Below are 22,606 nucleotides of genomic sequence, written 5' to 3'. Positions count from 1 at the left end.
AGTCAATATTTCAAAAATATTTTTAAATCAGAAAAGTGTGTATCGAAAGTAATAAGGAAGAACAAAATAATTACAACAGTAATAGAGTATTAAAATGTGATTTTAAAAAAATAAAATCTTTCATTTGTGTCCTAATCTATAAAAAAACTCCATGGAAACTTAATTTCCTTGACATGCCAGGAACTACACCGCCTAGCTCACACAGCTGCACAGAAGTCAAATCGTTAGATTAGGGCCAGGCTGTGGTTTATATTCAGAGGCAGTAATGACAGCTACTGAGTGATCAGTCCCGTTTTTTCCAGGTACTTGAGCATTTACTGAAGTCTCACCTGATTATTCACTCTTCCTAACCTTACTCAATTTCTTAAAACCCTCTGGAGCACAAACACCCACTGTACTCTTTACCAGACAAAAATGGCATGCATACAGCATAGAAAGGAAAACCAGCTACTTGCACTGATGGTTTCTCTGATTTTTCAATGGCTAGTTCACACCAAGATAGATGAGAAATATTTCAACTCCAAGGTAACAGTCAATAATAAAAAATAAACTGATTTTATATATTAACTTCATGTTTAACACCTTCAAATCCAATGAATAATTTGAACAGCACACACGACATAATTCAGCAGGAATTAATTCAATTTTTCTGTTTAAAAAAAGAATCCTTAATTTTATTCCATTAAAATACCATTGACATTTTTGGCTTTTTTGTTTCCATAATGTATTTTAATATATTGCTCAGGAGAGTCATTATACTGTGATGTTTAGTCAACAGAATACATGCAAACAGGTTTGCACCGAGATGCTGGATGTCTCAGGGCCACAGTTGCCATCATAACAAAATGATAACAATGTGTACTTTTTCAAATGCACTTCAAGATTTACTGATGAGAAGGCCCATGCAAGAGCTAGATATTGTCTGCTGTTACCCTCTCACTGAATATAGTTATGTTGGAATATTACTGACCTCCAAAAATAACAAAATTGAAATTTAGCAGTAATTGTATGGTTATAAAATATCACTAACTTCAGATAGTAGGAAAAGATTATTTAATTAAAGGAAGTCTGATTTTCAAAGGGGGAAGAGTTCAGATATATTCACAGATATTTATATTTTTAATTTAGTTATGCAAAAAGACATTACTGTTCAGGTTAATTGCAGGCACAGATGTACTCTACTTTTGCACAACTTTTCTGAATGAATAACATCATATTCACATCTAACAAGTGAAAGGAAATGGAACATATTCCTCTTCCCCTTCAAAACACAGGAGACAACCCCAGGAAAAGTAACACAGAAATAGATGGATGGGCCTGTCGTCTCTGACATCAAACCTATACAACAAATTTTGTTGACACACACAGAGTCATGTGGGGTGAGCTGAGTATAATTTGTGCCCAACCATAGCTGCGCGGAAGAATTGTAACAAAGTGAGACTAGTAATCCCACACTTTGCTGTTACAGCTATTTTCCTCCAATGTAGATGGAAGAAGTTACAAAAGCACAGGTTGCCAAAGGTCATCACAACTATTTGCAAAGCCAAAAGATTCAGGCCCGACAATGAAATGCAGGCGCAGCTGCATCTGGTGCTGAAGATGAAGCCATTTCTTCAGCTTCTTCACTCTCAGTTACAACTAACATTTAAGTCCTTAAGAAGTACAGAAATAAGATAGCAGCCCAAAGTATCTTTCTTAATAACTTCGATAAATCACAAGAATGACAAAACAAAACCGTGAAGGATTTCATATGGGAATATCTTTAGGAGAGGCCAATAGTTGCAGTTACCTCTGTGAAGAAATAATCCTTATGCAGTCATGGCCTCACCCGACAAAATCCCACAAAGGAGCCTTACCTCCTGGTCACTGTTATCTAAAGCTTGTGCTAAGGTCTAAGCAGAACGGATGTTTTGCGTTCATCAGTGGAAACAAGCAACATCTTATGTAAACACAATCTCAGTTCTGGTTCGGAGGCAAGTTAAATGACAATGAAATCCAGGTATAGCACATTATATCTTTATAGAACAGTATTTGAGAGGCTAAAGAGAGAGTGTTCTTTAGGAAGATTTGTTTGGGGGTTTTTACAATTTTTTCATTTTACAAGCATACTAAGTTGACTGTGCCTGACAGCTTGCCTTCCACAACAAAAATTAAAACTCTTGGGTATTATATTAAGAAATAAATTATGGTATTTCAAACTCTTCCTATTTCTTTGCAAAAAAAGTACAAAAACCTCGGGGAGGCTTTTTTTTTTTTAATAGCTGAATGACTAAGAAAGTTCCCTCTCCAGTAAGTCTGTCTTAGCTTTTCAGTCTCATACAGACATTTAAATGTATAACAAATAGAGTACAGACTACTTGTTCTAAGAGTTTTGGAAAAAAAAAAAAATGAAGCTTGAATCTCTAGCATTTTGAAAGATAAGCAGAATATTCAGTCTGCACAGCTTACAGCACCCATTAAAACCTTCATTAAAGCAACAGCGCCAAACTACTGCAGTCAAAGACTGATGTCAGTAAGAAGTAATGCTTAACATACTGCGCTAACTTGATGGTACAGTTGCCAGTATAGTCATTATGACCATGTTGTCATTCTTTTCTGTGTTGAAAAAATATAGGAAGTAGAATGTTTTGATCTAAGTTAGCTTACTTTTAGTTAAAAGAGCCTATCGAGCACTTACATGTAGGTGAGAACTACAGGTACACTTCTCGCCCTAGTGGAAATTCACCTGGAAATTATGAGTGACAGAAGAGAGCGCATCCTTGAATTTCTATCCACGCAAACATTACATAATATTTTGAATATATTAAAGTTGTACAAGTGCCGTTTTGTATAATATAACACTTTTTATAAACTTCAAAACAGAACAGTACTTTCAGCTTTTAACATACAGTATAAAAGCAAATAAATAATCTAAAACCAGTTTGTATAATCTTCATAGCGGCTGTACACAACTAAAGCTATACATTATGGAAAACTTCCTTAATTACTCATAGAAAACTTGCAAAGTCATCTTATCTGTGCAGTAGTTGTTCATTTCTTTGTGGTTTTCATATTGAGTTTTAAGTCTGCTTACTTCTGCACATGGCATAGCAGAGGAAATGTTCTACGAACAGAAAGAGACACCCAAACCGATAGGGTACTCTTGTTAAGTTTCTGCTTCCTATGCTTCCTGGTTAAAAAAAGAGCAAGCGTGATTCTTTTTCTTTCCTAATAACATGCTAACAAATCTCATTACCATACTGGGAATATATTTATTGCTATCATAAAGCCAATCTGCTCAGCCATCTCCTTGTAATCATAAAAATCAAAAGTAATCTTATACTTCACTGTACAAAACTCTAAGAGTAAATACTTATTATTTTTTCTTTATTGGTTCTACTACCTCATAAGCCCAAGACTTACTTTAGTAGGTAGTAAGTGCTATTTCCCCTTTTTCTATAGTAGTTTGAATATTATACCTCATTTTCTCTTCTTGGTTAATGAACCTTCAGTAACAAGAGAAGTAATAAATGAAAATACAGATTGGACATTTATTGTATCACAACTTACAAATCACTAGAACCACTTACTATTCAAGAGAAAATCCAGAATAAATACCAGCTTTTTCCTTTCATTTAAAATATAATGGAATTTTCATACATTCAGATTAAGTTGGGCAACTTCATTTTAACATGGTTTTAACATGCAGTTAATCCAAGCTGCCTGACTTCTAGTGCAGGTATAACTAAAGAAATGTTTGAAATAATCTGGTGCTGCCTCGTACCTGGATTCCTGCTAGTTAGTCTAAGTGGAACATCATGTAAATTTATTGCTTCCAAAATTTAACAACTAAAAAAAAAAAAACCCCAAAACCCACCACCTCATTACAAAAATTAAAAAGTCTTGTCACTGGTAAGGCAGAACATCTTCACAGAAATGGAAAAGGAAAAGCTAAGATTCATGGCATATATAGCATGATAACATAATTATCAGCACTTCACCTGTATTTAATAGCTTAATGTTATTAAGCTTTACCTTATACAACATAGCTCATGATACTGAAAAAAAGTTAAGCCAAGTTACTGCTGGAACTTTCATTTATGTACTCCCATGTTTGGGTTACAGACTATAAGGCTGATACTTTATCTGTGCAATTTTATTTTGTAATTAAAATGGTGGGTATATCTTATAAATAACTGATTTATAATTGTGAAAAAATAGTCTAAATCAAGAATAGAGGAAGCATTATTTAGTGCAAAATCTTGGGGGTCCTGTGGGGTGAGGGAGAATCTCGAGTTCTGCTAGAGCCACCTGTTTGTGCAGGTGTCATTAAGCAGCCCTACTATCTCCTCCTGCATTTACTTTACAGTCTCTGCCCCAGGTTTCAGCATTGGCCACTACAAAACCCATTATCAATGCAGTCTACAACCCACATTTGTCACTGTCACCAATCCCACACTTTATACAACACAATGTAAAGGGAAAGCGGATTGATCTTTCAAAATAAGGGAAGTTCTCCTTAAATGATATGACATCTTAAGTAGCATTGTTATGTGGAAGAAATCTCTGATTAGTAGAACAGTAAAGCAAAGAGCACTTCTGTTTCCTTGGCTGGTATCACTAAGCCGAAAATCAAGATCTTACTTATCAATGAGTTGAATTCCTCAGGAACTTTTTATTGTCTAGGATTTCTATTAAGTTACAACAGCTGATTTTTAATTTGGGGAGAAAAAGAAAAAGCAACTTACAGTGCTGTTGTCTTGTAAAAATGAATGAGTGCTTCATAAACAGGGTTCCAAGTCACATAACCAGCTGGGTTTTTTCGTGTTGGCTAATCAATCTTGATTTCAAAACTAGAAGAAAGAAAAGATATTATTAGATTTGACAAACCCCAAATTAATAGAACAAACGAGGATTGATCTAAAGGATACCCCACAGGAGAAACAGATCCAAGAGAAAACATCCAGTGTCATAAATAGTTACGGACATTTTGCAGTAAAATAATGTGATTAAAAAGGTCTAACTCTGTGACCAAAGATCTATATTAATAGCTCAGAACTATGAGACTCTGTCCCAACAATCGCTCTCTTGTCCATTTATCAGCGCTGTAGCCCTCTGGCCTCTCATATGTGTAAATAAATGGTGTTTTGAATGCACACAGTCCTTTGGAGACTTACAACTGGTTGTAATTCCCATAATCTTTAAAAATAGCTAGCACCTTGGAGAAGGCAAGTCTAAACCTTCAGCACTTCAAGCTGTGAAGCTGCTCTGGAGCAGCTACTCAGCATTATTAATATTCAGTACTAACAGGACAAATACAGAATGTTACCCAAGAGGAGGAGAATGAAGTCTGAGGCCAATAAACAAATAAGAATGAGAAGGCAGACAGCAAAGAACATAGACGGTGCTCATTGTGTTGGCTTTAGTATCTGCTGCTCTGCCTCCATTCAGAAGGCAGGAGAGGAGAAAATGCAGAACACTTCTGTTTGTGCTGCATAGGATCATACAGGAGAGTGACTGCAGAGGATGACAGGCTGTCTGCAGGCTACTAGAGCTGGGGGTCCCAATGTACACCTGACAGGGGGTTCTGTTCTGATGTCATCATTATGTAATGACCAAATGACATTCTGAACTGTTCCATAATAGATACTCAAGAAGGTATACTGAAATCACAGGCAGCAGTTCTGCAAGGAAGAGAGGTCCTGCTGGATGCAAGTGTTCCATGTGCAAACACACAACACTGTACCATAAAGACAGATAAAAAGAAATAAAATTTTCATATTTTTGTATTAAAAGGGAACCATTGCGCTCCAGTATGATGCCATTTTTGACCCAAGTCACAGAATTTTACTCAGTTACTCGTGTCAAACAACAACATATGGCACAGCCAGAGGCGATATTCTTCATAGAGAAAACATCCACTTCTGACTTAAAAGTTCCAGTTAATGATCAGTTCATCACACTCTTCAGTAAATCATGTTTGGATTCAGCTGCAAAAACTGGATTGTTTAATGCCCTTTGAACACTTCATAAAAACATCTTTTATTATAAATGAGGGTTTCCCCACACAGCCACCAGTAAGACCACATCTGCTTCGTCTTGGATTAACATGAAGGAGCGAGCTTCCCCGATGCTCCTGCCGCTGATTTTTTTAAAAGATGCCCAGTCTTGCACGTCATTGACTTTATTCAGTCTTCACCTCATGCTCAAATGAAAGTTTAAACTATCCAAATACATTTAAGTTCCATATTGCTTGGATTTGTTGTATTTGTTTTAGGGATAACAATAACCCTTAAACATTCTCACTCTCACTGAGGTAAATTCAATTTGCCTAATTTTATCTGGGAATTTCAGGACATGGACACCATTCCTTTTTAAATCCCAGGTCAAATTTATTTTTAAGATTAACGTGCCATGACTTAGTGTTCCAGGACCATCCAATATTTCTAGACTTTCTCTTCCCTCATGTCTGTAGGAATCAGAGTGGGGAGGAAAATGGATATATTTAATGCAAAGACATGCGCAACCTCACATTGTACCTAACATGGGACACTGACACAACAAAGGAAGAACACATTGAACTTGCATGCTAAAAAACCAGGAACCTACTTATAAACCAGTCTTAAATTCTACCCTTAAGATCTAGCCTACCAAAGTAAATATAACTCTTAGAAAAGGTTTCTAACCAAACCCTTATTGCCAGAGTATACCACCAGGTGGCAAGATTGTGAAATAAAGATATATATTTTAAAAAATCATTCCTATAATGCATTCAGTCAGTGATGTTTCAACAACCCCTTCCCGGGACATGACGAATTTTTTTTGAGGACTTGGTAAGTACTTAAAACGTCCCCACACGGGTCTGTAAAATAAAGTATTTTAACATTTCTTCACTCTTCATGCAGTCGATTTACTCGGAATTACAATAGTTAAAGGTAACACAAAATTTCCAGTAGATGAAACAAACAGAATTTGTGACTGCCAGCTGTACTCCTCTAAAGAGCGTGGTCTTTCCACCATTTTCCTTCTGCTTTCACATTCTCTGATACCTGTTTTACCCTTTTTGAAAAAGCCTAAAATCTTACATGACTGCAGGGAACAACATATTTACGTGGGAATACAACTCAACAAAGATGGCTAATAAAATTATTTTGCAAAGGAAGAGAAAGACTTCACACAACCTATACTTAGAATAAATTAAGCAATTTTTTTCCCCATGATATTTTAATTTCTCATGTTATACCCCAGTTATCTATAAATCAAGACACAGGACAGCTGCTTCTAAGATTTACCATACCAGGAGCAAATGTGTGCTATAAACATATCAGCTCAGTTTAATGGACTGAATTTTATCTAGAATATGTTCTTTTATATTGTCATTTTAATTCAAACTTTAGGAAAAACATAAGCCCTCAGTAACTACTCAGAAATCTGTCACTATAATGCTTCACCCCTAGATCACAAAGGGCACAACGTAAGCACGCAGTCCAGCATTATGTATTTTATATACACACAGGCACATATATAGGTAAATAAAAGGACATAAAATATTAGTAAGGCTTTATCTTCCTGGCAACAAAACAGATAACCAAGTTGCACAGCTGAACAAGCTGACGAACAACTCAAGTTAACCGTAAGATACACAATGCAAAAACGATGATTCTAGAAATAGTTTAGGGACTTTTTCCTTCCATTTGTAGTGTGGCACCTGCTTAATAACATACAGCTACACTTCACAACTGTTTAAAATATTGTCATTATCCCTTGAGCTAGAAGAAATTAGGTAGGTGTAAAATAATCAGAATGTCAAGCACATTAAATGTCAAGCATAAATAAGAACCAAAATTGGAATCTCTCAAAGATGCTAGTACTCCCACAGTTGGGCAAAAAGTGTTAACTTCAATAACTATCACCATTTGGGACTTGTGTTATTATACAAAACACATAACATTCTTTGCCTTAACGGCATCCAATAGCTTGAAAGCTGATTTGGCATTAGAAAGTAAAATTAAATGTTATCCAAGTCATCAAGAAAACTTCCTGCCCCAAAACCCCAAAATAGAGTTTTATTATTTCGGACTCTTCAATTCAAACACTTCAGGGTATTGTTATTAAAAAAAAAAAAAAAAAAAAAAGAGCAAGAGAACCATTTTGCAGGAGAAAAAGGGAGGGATGAGTAACACGTGAGCCTGCATTACACAGGAGGGCACCAAAAATATAAACCGTAAAATAAACTGACAAGTTCTAAAATGCTTCTTCACCCATTAAAACAAAATAGCTTCTTCAATCCATTTTTAATTCCAGAATTCAATCACCATCAAAATTAAAATCAAGTACTCTTTCCACAGTGAATATATACTAACTAAATATTTTCAAGTGAAGACACCTAAAATCTAAATTACATTGGAAACTCTTTCAAGAAGGGATTTTCTTTCAACTAAGTTTATACCATACTAGCAAAACATAGTCTCAATCACAGTTTAGGCTACTGGACTTAACTAAAATTAGAGCATTGAAGAAATACATAAAAGAACACAATGCGCATTATGCTATGATTCTGTAGCAATACCTATTACTAGTTGTTCAATGAAAATCACACAAATGTATTTTTTTGTTCATAATGAGCTTCTCCTTTATTATTCACATTTCCTTCCACATTAGCTATTTAATTTTCTATTTGAACTGCACGGCAAACATAGCTTTGTGGGACATTCAGTACTCAGGAATGCCTCTACTTAAAGGGCTTCGACTGAGAAACTCCCTGAAAAGAGTCTGTGGCATTGGACAACCCAGGACCCCATCAGAGAGTGGTTTAACACAGCAAGAATGTATCACAGAAATATTCAGCTATTTAGATACTTGTATGGAAGAGATTCAGACTCTTGGACAAAGGCAGAACGGAAACTTTTCCAATCTCTGCTCATCCCCTTTCCTTTCAACCATGGGGCGCTCTTCTGGGAAGAACAAGAACAGAATCGATTGACAAATGGATCAAGAGAAATTGGACTGAGGTCACCAAATCACTTTGCCTCAGCCATATGAAACTGTCAGCCAGTAGTAATAATGAATTTCATTTGAAGTAATCAAGCATCAAGGTTACAATACCTCCACGTCTGTAACAGTGTCCTAGCTGGGCACTCAGTAAAAGAAGGAAAAAACATTCAGTAGAGTTAAAATGTGTTTTCCTTTAAAGTTACAAAAAACCATTTAACATGTCATACCTCTACCAGCATGTACTTTCCCATGTTTCAGGATTTTTAGATTACAGGAGAAAATTCTCAAACTCAAACCTATACAATTCTACAATCAATTTATAGAATTAGAACAACAAATATTTACTACCCCAAACTAAGAAATAAAGGCTGTAGTGACTATTTAGCACTTGCTACCATGCCATTACTTTTCATTCAACAGTGCTATGATTACCATGCCAACTTAAACCTATACTTCAAATACAAAACTAACAAGAATGTACCAACTATAAAGCTATTAATAACTAGAGTTACGACAACATTAAAGGATTTGTTGGCTTTCTTCTTTGACTAATGAAATAGGAAGAAAATATATAAAACCAAAAACTATATATGTAAAATCAGCCAATACCACACAGCTGAGCAGCTGTTCTTGAGGTCTTCATAAAAATAACATATTTTCTCTTCCTAGAGAGTGCTGTGAACTAGTCCCAGACTCAGACAATTTAAGTATGTGTTCATATTTAAAAAAAATAAAATAAAATCCTCTTCAATGTTCAAGAACACTCTCTAAAGCACTTGCTCTATAAAAAGAAATCTTACTGAGAGAGTACATACACCTGATTTATTTCAGGAAACCAAACAAAAATAACAAGAGTGCCACCTATCCTTCATTATGAATAACAGAACTTCCCATGGACTGACCTTGCTGTTAGAAATCCTGTACAATAAACCCTGACAGTTAAGAACATATAAGTGTCCATCTGGGCAGAAACTTGCTTAAAAAAATAAAATAAAAAGGACTGTTGCATGTGAAAGCAGGAGGAACAAGAAATATCAGAGGAGGATTTGGAAGAAAAAACATTTTAATAAATAAATCGATTAGGTTTCAAGAGCATAAAATCCAAAAGATTAAACCCCAACAAAATTAAAGATATTTTAAAGCCTGCAGCTGCATTTTGGGCTTCAGTAATGATTTTATAAAAAAAGGTTTGCATGTAACATACAACTAGCAAGCCTGGTCTAAAACAAGCTGCTGCACACAAGCAGCGACTGCCAATTAACAGGCAAAAGGAAAGATCTTCCAGTGCAGAGAGACTGGAGCAGCAGAGAAGGGAGGAGTGGCGAGGTGGTTCATTTTCATTTCTTTAAGATTATAGTGGATATCTCAGTGATAAACACCAGTAATCCTAGCACCTTTATCAGGAAAATGAGTCAAAATTATTAAAAGCTAGAAATAAAGACATAGATAAACACCTTTTATTTGGGAGGAATGTCAGTTCTTTTCTGTTAAGGGAAGTCATACTTCAGAAATCTACTGTGTCCATGTGCATGAGAGAATCAGCTGGATCTATGTATTTGGAGATATTAAAATCAAATAGATACTCGTAGGCTTTTGAAAACTCCTTCCATGAAGAGTCATGTGAAATCTAAACCACTATAAGATAATACAGAAGCCCTCTGCTTTTAAGAAAAGCCTGGTTAAAAGGCAGGAACCTGAGTGGGAGTAAGTGCTCGGTCTCCCACCTGCAGCAGGTGGAGCAGGGAGCTGTGCCATGACCCGGAGGTCCTGCATGTTCACACATGAACTGGGAAAGGGAGCGGGCAGCAACATGGCAAAGCCAAGTGAAGATGCGAAGTTATTCATGCTAAAATGATGAGGGCTAACCATGAAGAAATGAGAAGAGACCTTTCAAGACTAACTACACACTAAAGTGTCAGATGAATTTCAACACAGGTACCCATGACACAATGCACACATGAAAAACAGTCCTAACATTATTTTTCAAATGGATGATCTCTGAGCTAATCATTTCCATGCAGAAGTGAGGTTTCAGGATGACTGTGGATAGTTGACCTTACCTCTGGCAACATCCTTTACATTTTCACATGCAAAATCTTAGGATACAACCACACACAGGAAAAAAATAGTCATATGTGTAACCCTTACACAGCGACCACCGTTGCCTGTTAGTCAGATGGAAATCTCTTGATGGCGAAGCAATAATTTTTAAATCAAGTGGACAGCCAGTGCTGACAGTTAAACAATCATCCACACTACATTTCCAAGAAGACTGAAGTGCGAGACACCAAGCGCCAGCGAGCATTGCTCGCCAAGCAGATCATCTATGGAGAGATGATTTACAGGATAAACAAAATACAGTGTCATGTTGGAAGGTAATGGAGACTACTTCAAACCTGTCAGAATTCACAATTTTAACCCCAGAAAAAGTACTACCCTTCTAACACAACTGTTTTACTGTAGGAAAAAGGTGGGAAGCAGTCCAAACGAGTATTGCAACCTCTCCAAGGAACAGGACGTGAACTCAAAAAAGATTAGTATATATCAAGTTCCTCAGAAGAAGCTCCACAGAGAGGAGTCCCTATGGATTGATTTATAGAGAATAGAGAATGATAATTTATCTATTGATGGAGTTTTGGTCTAGTGGTTTATGTAACATCAGCAAAGTCCCTAAGTGTAATTACAGCTATATACTCAATCAGGGACTACATATTATTTCACACTCGTTCAGCTCTGTTTAGAATCACATCCAAGACATTTAAAATTGTATTTCAGTTATTGCATTAAAAAAAAAAATCTGCTGTATATTCTCTCATCAGGGAGGTTTCAGAAGGATGCTATTAATAAGTATTGAAACAAATACAAAAAATGGTAGAAAAGCAGAAGTGTGACAAATATTTACCATTAACATGTGCATATGGTTTCACTCAAAACAAATTTTCTTGCAAGAAACATGTTTATATAACACTATTAAGTTGTTATATTACCAAACTGACTATAAGTTTATAATGGGGCCATTTTGATTTAGGTACTGTAAAAATTTAAGCTAGAAGGAACAAAATTCAAATACATATGGAAATAACAGAGGTAAAACCCTGCAGGAAAACTCCCTTAATATATTTAAGAGAGAGAAAAAAAAAAAAGTAAAGATAAAACCAGAGCTTTGTTTCTGAGCTCCTAACGAACACCAAAAGCCCAAGGAAAGAGCAAGGAGGCTGAATCCCAGCCTCCACCTCATACAAAGACGTGTAAGACAGATTCATAATTTGCACAAAGTTACTAGATCTGTGATAAATGGGAGGGTGACTTGTTGGCCTTCACTTAAAGTACCACCTGCATTTATAAGGGAGTGCCTTGGCCTTTTTCCTAGTCCATCACGTACAAACATAACCGCCTGCACTTGCATTACAAAAACTACAGGATTAAAAAAAAAGACAACAACACACCAAAAATTCCAACTACTCTTAGTGGTAAGAATCAGAACTTTACCAGCTTACAGGTGCATAAGTTGTTAATCACTTAGTAGTGTTGGTCCCTGGGTGGGATTCTTGTTAGTACCTTCTTCTCAGAACTATCTGCATTATGACAGCAAAATAAGTTACATCCAGTTCACACTTATCTTGAATTCTATAAGCAAACTTGCAATTTTAAGTGATTTAAAGAAGCCCTTCACGCAGCAGGGGCCACGTGTCCAAAGGCATTGTTTGATCAGCTATGTTGTCGTCAATATTACCAAAGCATTATTTGAATAGCCAGCAGCAACAGTATTTTTAAGCAATTTTTAATCCAGCTTCACACTTGGATGAAATAAACAATTTGACTAGAGAATTCTGTTGTAAAGGGCCAATTTTTTTTCTTGGCATTTACTTGCTTTTGGAATCTAGATTAGCCTTCATGTTTGGTGTGACTGAAGTGGAACTGATATGTGATAATGCCATAAATACTGCAGGAATTTCTATGCAAGAACATTAATAGGAAATACACACACAAAGAAATGACCTAAACTATGAGGTTAATGTTACTCACTGCACCCCAAGGACAGGGAGAGGGTATCAAATCACACTCCTCGTTCCCAAATAGAGGCCTGTAACGAGTCTCCAAGCTCCTGATCTAGCAGGAGCTGGGAGCTGCTTCCCATGGAGGAACAAAACTGTGAATACCATACAAGACCAGTCAGATCTTGCCTCAGAGTGGCAGCAGCTTATGACTCCTTCTGAATCCTCGGCTGCCCTGAAGTGTGGCACTTCAAAGGTACAGTCGCCTTGGGGAACACACCTTAGAAGGTCACAGGACTTAAAAGGCACTTCCTTGTCTAGTCAGGTAAACATCGAAGCTACGTGCATATGCTGCTGTTTAATGACCTGCCCTGGGTTGCTAACCCTACCTTGTACCATTGTAATTCTGGAATTTATGGCAATCAAGGAAAGAGCAGGTGGGAAAATAAGACAATGGCTCAATAGACAAGTATGCTCTTGCAGGTGGGAATCAGAGAAAGCACAATGGCACACCTACGCTCTTCAGGTTAGAGTGACACTAGTCTTTTGTCAAGTGAGGATCCTGCATATTTAAAGAAAAGAAAGAGAGAAAACACTTGAAGAAAAGTAGAGGCTTTTCACATCTTAGCATTCAATAGTGGAAGACAGACAAGTACTTTCAGCACTGTCTTCTACCACAGCTAAATATGATGGCAAGAATACTTTTCCTTATTTTCAGAGATCAAAAGCAAAAATATGAAACTAATGTAACAACTTGTTACACTGGGAAACAAATGGGGAAAGTTAGTCAGAAGCTATACATATATAATAATTTCAAAAAAATACCATGACCCATAAAAGTACATAGCATTATGTTGGGGAGGGGCAGCACTTTTCTGCAGCACCATCACCACTGCAGCCTTCCAAGATAAGGGTATGTTGCTAATTGCAGTCCTATAACAGTAAGAAAAAACCCACCTCTTTTTAGTATTAATACTTATTTAGAACATGAAGTGTTCACTGCTTTTTTTATTTGAAAATAACAAATACAATACTTTCTGCTTCTTATCTACCCCCCAATTAATAGCACCAGAGCAGCTAAAGAAAAATGGTGCGCGCTCTCTCTCTCTATATATATATATGTATGTAAGGACGAACAGGCACAGAGTTCAAAACTGCTAGCCTTCCTCCAATTTCAGTCAAGTCAATTGAAAAGGACACTTGCAGGAGGGAGTCCCACTTGATTTGTTCTGTGGCTTGCAGGAAGCGTTCGATACTGCTTCCGTGGAAAAGCACGGCACTTTGGCAGCATTGCAGCAGCCCTGAGGAGCACGCTCCCAAAAAAGCCAAGTCAGCCGCTCGCTCATTTTCACAAAGTTAGTCAACAGAGCAATCACAGCTGTGGTGCCTCCTATAGCCCTTTTGTTACCGTGAGCGTTTCAAGCAGCATATTTTGGACACCACAGCGGAAGTAGTCTGTGAATAAATAAGATACATAAGTATTTTAAAAGGTACTCTGCAAAGCTTCATTCTGACCAAGACAGCTTGCTTAGTCTCCTGCTTCTTTACAGCCATTACCATCTGTTCTGCAAGAGGCAACTTTGCAATCTTTTTTTTCCCCTTGGACTACTACCCAAAGACACCAATAAACCAAAAACTACTCAGTAAGCTGCTGCAGATTGCTAAACGATGGCCTTACACAAAGCTCATCAGCTCGACTTGGATATTGTAATCGCCAATAATAATTTAGCTATTTCATGCAAAATGCCATCCTATTCCCCACTCAGAATTATCAATCTTCAAAATAGCCTTCCTAAACCAAAATGAATCAGTCAGAAATAACAGCTTCATTTCTTTCCAATTAATTCAACCTGGCTCACAGGAGAAAAAAAGGCAAATTTTATTTGCCTCTGAAACACAAAGACTGTTCCAGATTTCTAGTACTTGGAAGAGTCTCTATACAAATAATAATACTTGCACAAATGTCTCTTCCTTTAATATTAGCACCTAAAATTAAAAAAGCAGCTTCCATATCCTGCAGGATTTCCTTATCTGCTTAACTCCTCAAGGGTTTGCTATAAATGGGGCAAAGAAATCTAATACTGAAGCAAATGAAAAAATAACCCCCTTGACCTTGTTCCAGGAGGAAAAGATTTAAAAAAGAAACATCCAAACACTGCCCATAAAACAACGAGTTTTGTTTGGTGACCCCTGTAGCTCATAGCTCCAATACCCCAAATGCACCCACTCGGTGCAGAATTAGGCAAAGCATATCTCACGGCCCTTACTATTTTTGCGACGATAGTGTGAAAGATTGTCATGTTGGCAAGCACTTTGCAGAGCCTGAAAAACCATAACCCAGCTCCACCCAGCTACTGGTCCCCACGCTCTAAGGCATTAAAAGCACCAATATGAGGTTTCTCAATTCCCAAATGCAAGGCACAGACAAGCACTATGCACAGTGGTATCTGTACTTGCAGGGACCAGACATAAAGATACCCAAACCTAACTATGGGATGAAGTTAATTTCTGGCACATGAAACATCCACCTGCTATAGCAACAGCAGTCTCAAACAGTTTGCAACTTCCCCCTCTCCCTTTCACTTCCAGCCTCCTGGGCAATTGCAGCTCCTTGGCCAGCTGTCTGGGCATTGTGATTAGGGTGTTTTATCATTTCAGCACAACTGAAGTAGAGGCTGAAGATGATACACCAGCTCAAGATGGTACAAACTGTGACTTCCTGCTTTGTGTAAGGTTTATATCGCTGTGACACAGCAGGTGTATATCAAGTCTCTCACGGGCAATTCCAAGAGTAGTTCAAGGTCTCTGTCCTAATTCTTTAGGCAACCCCACCTCTTTACAGAGTAAGTTTTGACTGTGATTGTCACATCCACATTTCCCTGGAGAGGACACAAATCTGGGAAGAAAATATGGGAAGGTCATGAATAAAGTCTTCTCTGGTGAAGGTACACAGACACAAAGCAGCCATTTGGATACCAGACAAAACTGAAATGAAGCCATCTCTGGGAAAGTCTTTCTGAACAAGAACATCTCAACATTGAAAACCAAAATATTCTGTTCACTAGCAACCTCTTCCCATCATCTTTTACTGCCTGATTCCATACTGATATCAAAGCTGGGACCCAGAAAAGATTGATTTCACATAAGAGTGAAAGCTAGCAACAGAAATAGCTCTTTGTAAATGATAGATACGCATTACACTCTAAAAATGCTTCTTTGAAAGTGATAGACAGATATAGCTATGGTCCAACGCATTGTGTGAACACCACCAAAGTGTAGATAACTCAAAGAGACAGGACAAATATCTAAAAGGAAGATTCAACAAAATGAGAATTTCTAAAGTACATATTATGTATTATTAATTTCTAACTTAAAGATTACGCAAATGCTTCAAGAAACAGGTCTAGTAAAACCACTTTGCTCTTCAGTTAATTAAAGCAATTAAACATTCTAGAACTCTATGTCACCACTGTCCACAAGCAACCAAGGATAAGCTTTGTTGCCAGAGCTGTGTGGAAAAGCTTACAGACTTCACTGCTTATATTCTGCTTAGCCAAATTCATTGCTAATAGCCTTGTATTGTCAATTCTGACCATCTATATCCATGAGTCAGTCTCTGTCCCAACCCTAATACTCACTAGACTAACATCTTAAAACATTCATAGTATTAATTTGAAGAGTGTCTTAAAACCATTAGTAAACTAATTTAATGCAAGAATTATTTTTAAAAATATGCTCCTAATTTTTTCGTCATCAAGGTCCTAGAGCATGGTTTCAAAAACAACCCTACAAAAGTAAGTGTAGCTTATTCAAAAACAGGACAAAATTGATATTCCCATCTAATTCCCATTCAATGACAGGAATAACCTTTATGGAAAAAAACCCCAATGCTTATTTTGCTTATCAGAAAATTCAGCAATTCACCAAACATCTGAAAATGCCAAAATGTGTTGGGAATTATATGAAAAACCTGATCTTAATTGAAAAATAATGGCTTGTCTGAATTGTATTTTTTTTGCATCTTTTAAAAGAAAACTTAGACAGCTCTACACTCATATTGAATCTAAATATAACTGCAATACATCATGCTAGATAATTCTCATAGGAGAGATGACATATCAGTAGCAACCAGACCCTGATGTGGATTAGGATAATGGGGAAGACAGAGGAGGAAGAACATAGAGCTCTCCTCTGCATAGCATTTTTCATGCACACTGTACATCAACACAATCAAACAGCACAGTCACCTTGTTGAATAATAAATAACAAAATGAAAAGAAAATTAAGGAGCAGTAAGCAAGGGAGAAAAGATTCAAGCTGACATTTCAAATGAGAGGAAGTCACCGAGAGGTTCATAGTGACTTATCCAGATGGCAGGAGCTATTTTGGCCAGACTACCTGGCTAGGACGGGAGCTGCAGTGAGGTAAGCAGAAGGGGGCAGGAAGAAGGAAAGGAACAAAGGAAAAAAAATAATCACTGAAAATGGGATTTTTACCCTGCAGGCCTCCCAATTCAGAACCTTGTAAGTAAGAGAAAGTTACAAAATCAAACAGTAACTCAGTATGATCATTTAAGGAAAAGGAAACCAATGACCACTCAAGAGTATGGACAGAGAAATTCCTTTTGGCCGCTGTATGGATTAATTATCTCTCCCATGCCTGGCTTTCTATCAACATAATTAAATTGACTATTTTTTAACGAGTAAATATTATGCATGCTTTAGGCAACATAAAGCATCTTGCCATCTAATTGTATTCTTCATCTGTACTTTCCCCCATCAACCTCTCTTACAGTACTGGGAAGAAAGGAAAAGCCCTTCTGTATATATTCATAATATTTTTTTGTTGGTTTGCCTTAAGGTTCAATGCATATTCTAGCTGTCAAAAGTGATTTCCCTGCTCACTGAGCAAATATTTTCAACAATTATTTTCTCTTTTATTTACTACTATTAGACAATGATTATACAGACACATAATAGAAATGCAGGCAGGTCAGAGTGCATCAAAGATTTATCTCTGGGCAGGAAGTCTAGTTTCATTAAAAATAAAAATAACCTTTATGTAAGTAAGTGAACCACAGGGTCGCTGTGAGTTGGTTTTGGGACATAGGTGACAAAGTTGCAACTAAACTATGAAAAACAGAATAACGGACAATAAGAACCTCACATGGCCCCAAGCCTGTACCACTTTCAGAAGAGGACTCTTTCAAATAGTATATCAAAATCTATCTTAAAGACCTGAAATTGGATTCTTATGTCCTGATGACATAAGACATAAATAATTTGTATTCTATTGCACTGGGCTTAATATGAAAAATAAAACACAATGTAAGAAAATGTAAGATGAGCGCAGAACTGATCTAAGGTAGGTTTTGTATATACAGGCAGCACCTGAAAGGAATGTGTGGACAATATGCAATTACAAAAATAAACTCATGGCTAAGCTCACAATCAGAAACAGGCATGCATTTCCAGGGTACTTGATTGAATTTTAGCATGACTCAAGGGTTTTCCCAAGGACTGTATTTACAGGCCCAAATGGAAATGATTCCAGGGGTCTTGCGAATGGCCCTCTCCTTGTACCTTGCTTTCTGTAACCCAAACACACAGTGGCAGGGACATCCATTAAAGAAAGGGGAAAGCCTTGAGTAGCTCCTGTCAAAAAGGCTGATATACTGCTAAGAAAGTCTTCTGCTTAGTAGAATGATGGTGGTATAAAAATTTATAGAACTGAAAGACCAAGTACTTCAGAATTTTCAATTATCTAAACAGACAACAAGGAAAGGATCACTGTAGAGGTGAAATAGAATTGGAAGTGAAGGGTGTACTTTTAAAAGCATCCAAGTGAAGCAGAGTCACCTTTTCACTTAGGAATTTAACCACCGCTGGCTTTCAGTAGGACTTAGGAACCAAGTACAATTCCAGAGTATTCCCAGATTTCTTATTCTAACCACCAGGTATCAGCAAAGGGGTTTAACATCTCAACTGAACTACAATACTCTCCTTGTTACATTGCAGGGTCTCCACTGCACAAAACCCCTAAACCCTGATATAGTTTACAAATGCTTAAGTGTACATGAAAGTTAATCAAGAGGGGTACTTACACAAAGTCTAAAGCTTCTTTGAAATGACCACAATATCTTACCATTTGTTACAAGTGAACGGCTAAATAGAATTAGAATTCAAGCAAGATCAGATTCCAAAAATAAGTATATTCACTAAAAGGCTGAACAGAAAGTTCAGATATATTTCAGGTGATCCTCTACGTGTTCATTAAACACGTATGGAAAACAAAAAATCAGGACAGTTTAAGAAAGTGAAGATGGAAAACGTGAAAGAAACATCAGTTTGTCAAGCAATAGACTTATCACACATTTGAATACAATAGCTAACTTACAAAATCCATTACATCGTGCAATTTGGAAAATGTATGGGATGTCAAAAGATACCAACAGGTAGAAAATGGGGGGGGGGGGGGGGTGTGTGTTTAATGGATATGAGAGAAATGCAGACAATACCATTCTGTCACTAGTAACATAATGGTGTAAACCAAGAAAAAGAAAAGCACACACCAACTGTATAAGGATGTGAACCATACATAGCTATTGCCAGTGCATCAGAAATATGAATACAAACCCAAAGCTTTCTGTTTCTTCAAGTAAATAAAAAATACTTAATCCATAAATAAAAGTCTAAACTTTTTTTTTTTCATTAAGCCATGTAATGGTGTTAATTTTAAATATAAAAGAAATCAAGTCAGGTTTGTTAAAAGAATTATTAAATATCTGTGTTGAAGTCATGAAAAACAACAAGGCTTCACATTTTTTTATTATTACTGAAAAGCATAAGTGGACACTACAAAAGCAGGAAAAGTTGCTCCCTGATAGGCAAAAATAATACTAGGATTATTAAGGAAATCAAAATTTGTACAGAAAACAAGCTCTTGCAATTAAAGGCCAGTGTGTACTCTAGAGACCACGTACAAGATAACAGGAAAAGTGGAATAAGAAAAGTTATATGAGGTTACAAGACAAGATGCAAGTTTTCAATGCAAAATTAAGTACAATTCTGATTTCCAGTATTGTCAAGATTATCATATAATAGTTAGGGAAGCTGTAGACCTTCCACGGCTCTTGCTCCTTAGGATACAAAGTACTCCATACTACTGCAACAGCAGTAACAGTTCAAATAAATTAAGTAAAAATAAGTTAATGCTTCAGCCAGAGAAGAATACCAGTGATGACAAGCAATTGAGAAGAAACTATTCCTAAGGAAATATAAATCGTGACTGTAGAATGGTTATACAACTAAGAGCAGGAAGAAATCAAGAAAAAGCCTCTGTGGCTAGCTCAGCTAATGAAGCCTTGCTTGCTTCTCTGCTGTCTAATAACATGCAAGATTAAAACAGAGCTTTCTTCCCAAGTTAGTGACATTTCATAAGATCTTATTCCCAAGAAGCTTTTTGGTATTCAAGAGAGATCATCGGCCTTTTTCTTAGGGCTTTTTTTCCCCCTCAACCCGGTCATCTGTTTTCACTGCTGGCAGGAACTCAATGTCTGTCTGTCTCTACCTGCCTGCCAAATAGACTAAAACTGGCCCAAGGATTCAAGAATTATTGAAGTGTGGGGAAAGGGAGGAGGAATGCAAAGACACACCAACAGATTTGATCTGAATGTTTCTGAGGGTAACAACTGCCAAATCCTTGCAGCACCTTCTCAGCCATTTCATCTTCTCCCTTTGCATTTTCTCTTCTCCTACCCCCGCTCATAAGCGCAGACTAAGTCGGGAAAGGAATCTAGGTTTCAGGAATGAATCACCTCTCAACATTTCTCTTTATGAGATTCTTTTCTCTTTGGAAACTCAGCAAGAAATCATACATATGCAACAGAAATCTCAACAAACTAAATTTATTATAAGCCCAGAAAAGGGAATTAAAATAATTTATTCTTTCCAGCTAGACAAGTATTTTGCACAAGTTAAAACCAAACCGTTTTCCAGTTATTAACAATGAGGACAAAGAAGTCAAATGGTCACAATGAACTTGTCAAGCCTTCACGGCACCTCATCGTGAGGGAAGCTACCCTACTTTCCAAAGCGGTTTTCTTCAGACTCATCACTTTCTGCTAACAGATGGGAAGCTGAAGATAGAAAGAAGGATAGTTTACGCCTAGCACCAAGGGGAGGGGGGGAAAAAAATCTCAGCAGTGAGATCCCACAAATCTCTGCAGGATTCTTTAAAAATAAATAAATTTTTAAAAAATCAGCAACTGTCCTCCTCAGAAAGGGAGAGGGGGGCGCAAAGAAGTGTTAAAGACAACGGCTCAGAGACTTTCCCGGATGCTGCCGATGATCTCGATGCCTGAGCTGAGCTCTACCAGCTCTTCTGCTACACTTGCTTCCACTTGCTCATTTTTCTAATTGCCTGTCAGTTCTAACATAAAAGTAGTAGTAAGAAATAAGTTTCTCTGAAAGTCTACCATAAAGAGTTCTATCATCAAAAAAAGCTTCCTCGTACTCCAAGAATTGAAAAATATGTTAATATGTTTCTTCTGTAAGACCCAAAACATTTAGACTAATCCTTAATCCTAAATTCCTATCTGGATTAGTTTCTTCGAGTGGTCAGGATTTCACTAACTCAGAGAGACACTGATGGCAAAATAGTATATGCTGCTGCAGCAGTAAAGCACACATAGCCCTGTGATGCACACTGAAGTAGGCTCTCTGATGCAGGTAACAGTTTATATTTTGCCACTGAGAGCCATACAACTTTTCTTGAAGTTGTGATGATACAGTAAAAGTATCAGGAGCTTTAAGTCATGTAACTTTTTTTTTTCTTTTCACCACAAAACAAATCATGAGTGCTATTGACACATGAGAATACTTATCAGCAGTCGTACTAAAAAGAAAAAAAAAAACCAAAACAAACCCATACACACAAAACCCCCAACAAGTCAATTTGAACTAAACATCTTTAACCTGTGATACTTGTAATATTCCAGGGGGGTGGGGAAGAAAAAAAATTCAACAAGCTTACCTAGTGCCAGAAAGGACAATAGGCTAAAATTTTTTTTAGCATCGTTTGTCATCATTTTCTAGCTGACAAAGAACACTACATTTATATTTGCATGCATTTGTGTATGCATGTGTGTCCTTTTTTATGTGGTTACATATAAATGTATAAAGATTTTGGAAATACTGTCACTAAAACACTGAAAGCATTCACACCATCTTATCTACACCCAAATTTAAATTCAGATTGAAATGGAAACCAAGAAATTTGGGAGTGACTCTTTAGTCTTACTGTCAGAGATTCATTGAATAACTTAAGTAAGCAGGAATGGGCTGGTTTGCTCCCTCAGTGCTAAGGTGCATACAGAGGTTAACATCGCAAGCCCTGCATAAACTGTTAGCACCTCAGGTAAGAAGGAATGGCATTAGCACAATACTGATTTTAGATTCTCTAGACCAAGCAGTTCCACTGATCCTATAACAGATACGTGGCATTTACAAATGAAATCATTCACCTTTTGTTTGTTTAGTAAAGAATGCCTCGAGGTCCTTAGCATTAGTAGATACATATTCTTGGTATCGTCATGTGGTTATCACCTTCCTAGTTACAAGAAGACGGGAAAGACTGAA

The 22,606-nt window shown here is 36.9% G+C and overlaps 1 protein-coding gene across 15 annotated transcripts in view; it reads right to left on the bottom strand.

The window, feature by feature from the left end:
• The window catches only part of ATP2B2 (ATPase plasma membrane Ca2+ transporting 2), a 427,949-nt gene that overhangs the window by 276,575 nt on the left and 128,768 nt on the right, over positions 1-22,606 (bottom strand). For all 15 annotated transcript variants that reach the window (XM_054838316.1, XM_054838328.1, XM_054838305.1 and 12 more), the window contains one exon: positions 4,728-4,832. The gene's annotated coding sequence lies outside the window, so the exon portion shown is untranslated. The remainder of the gene's footprint in view (positions 1-4,727; positions 4,833-22,606) is intronic.

This window comes from Grus americana, chromosome 11, assembly GCF_028858705.1.
Source record: "Grus americana isolate bGruAme1 chromosome 11, bGruAme1.mat, whole genome shotgun sequence".
Classification (NCBI taxonomy): Eukaryota; Metazoa; Chordata; class Aves; order Gruiformes; family Gruidae; genus Grus; species Grus americana.
This window is presented reverse-complemented; position numbering and strand designations above follow the sequence as displayed.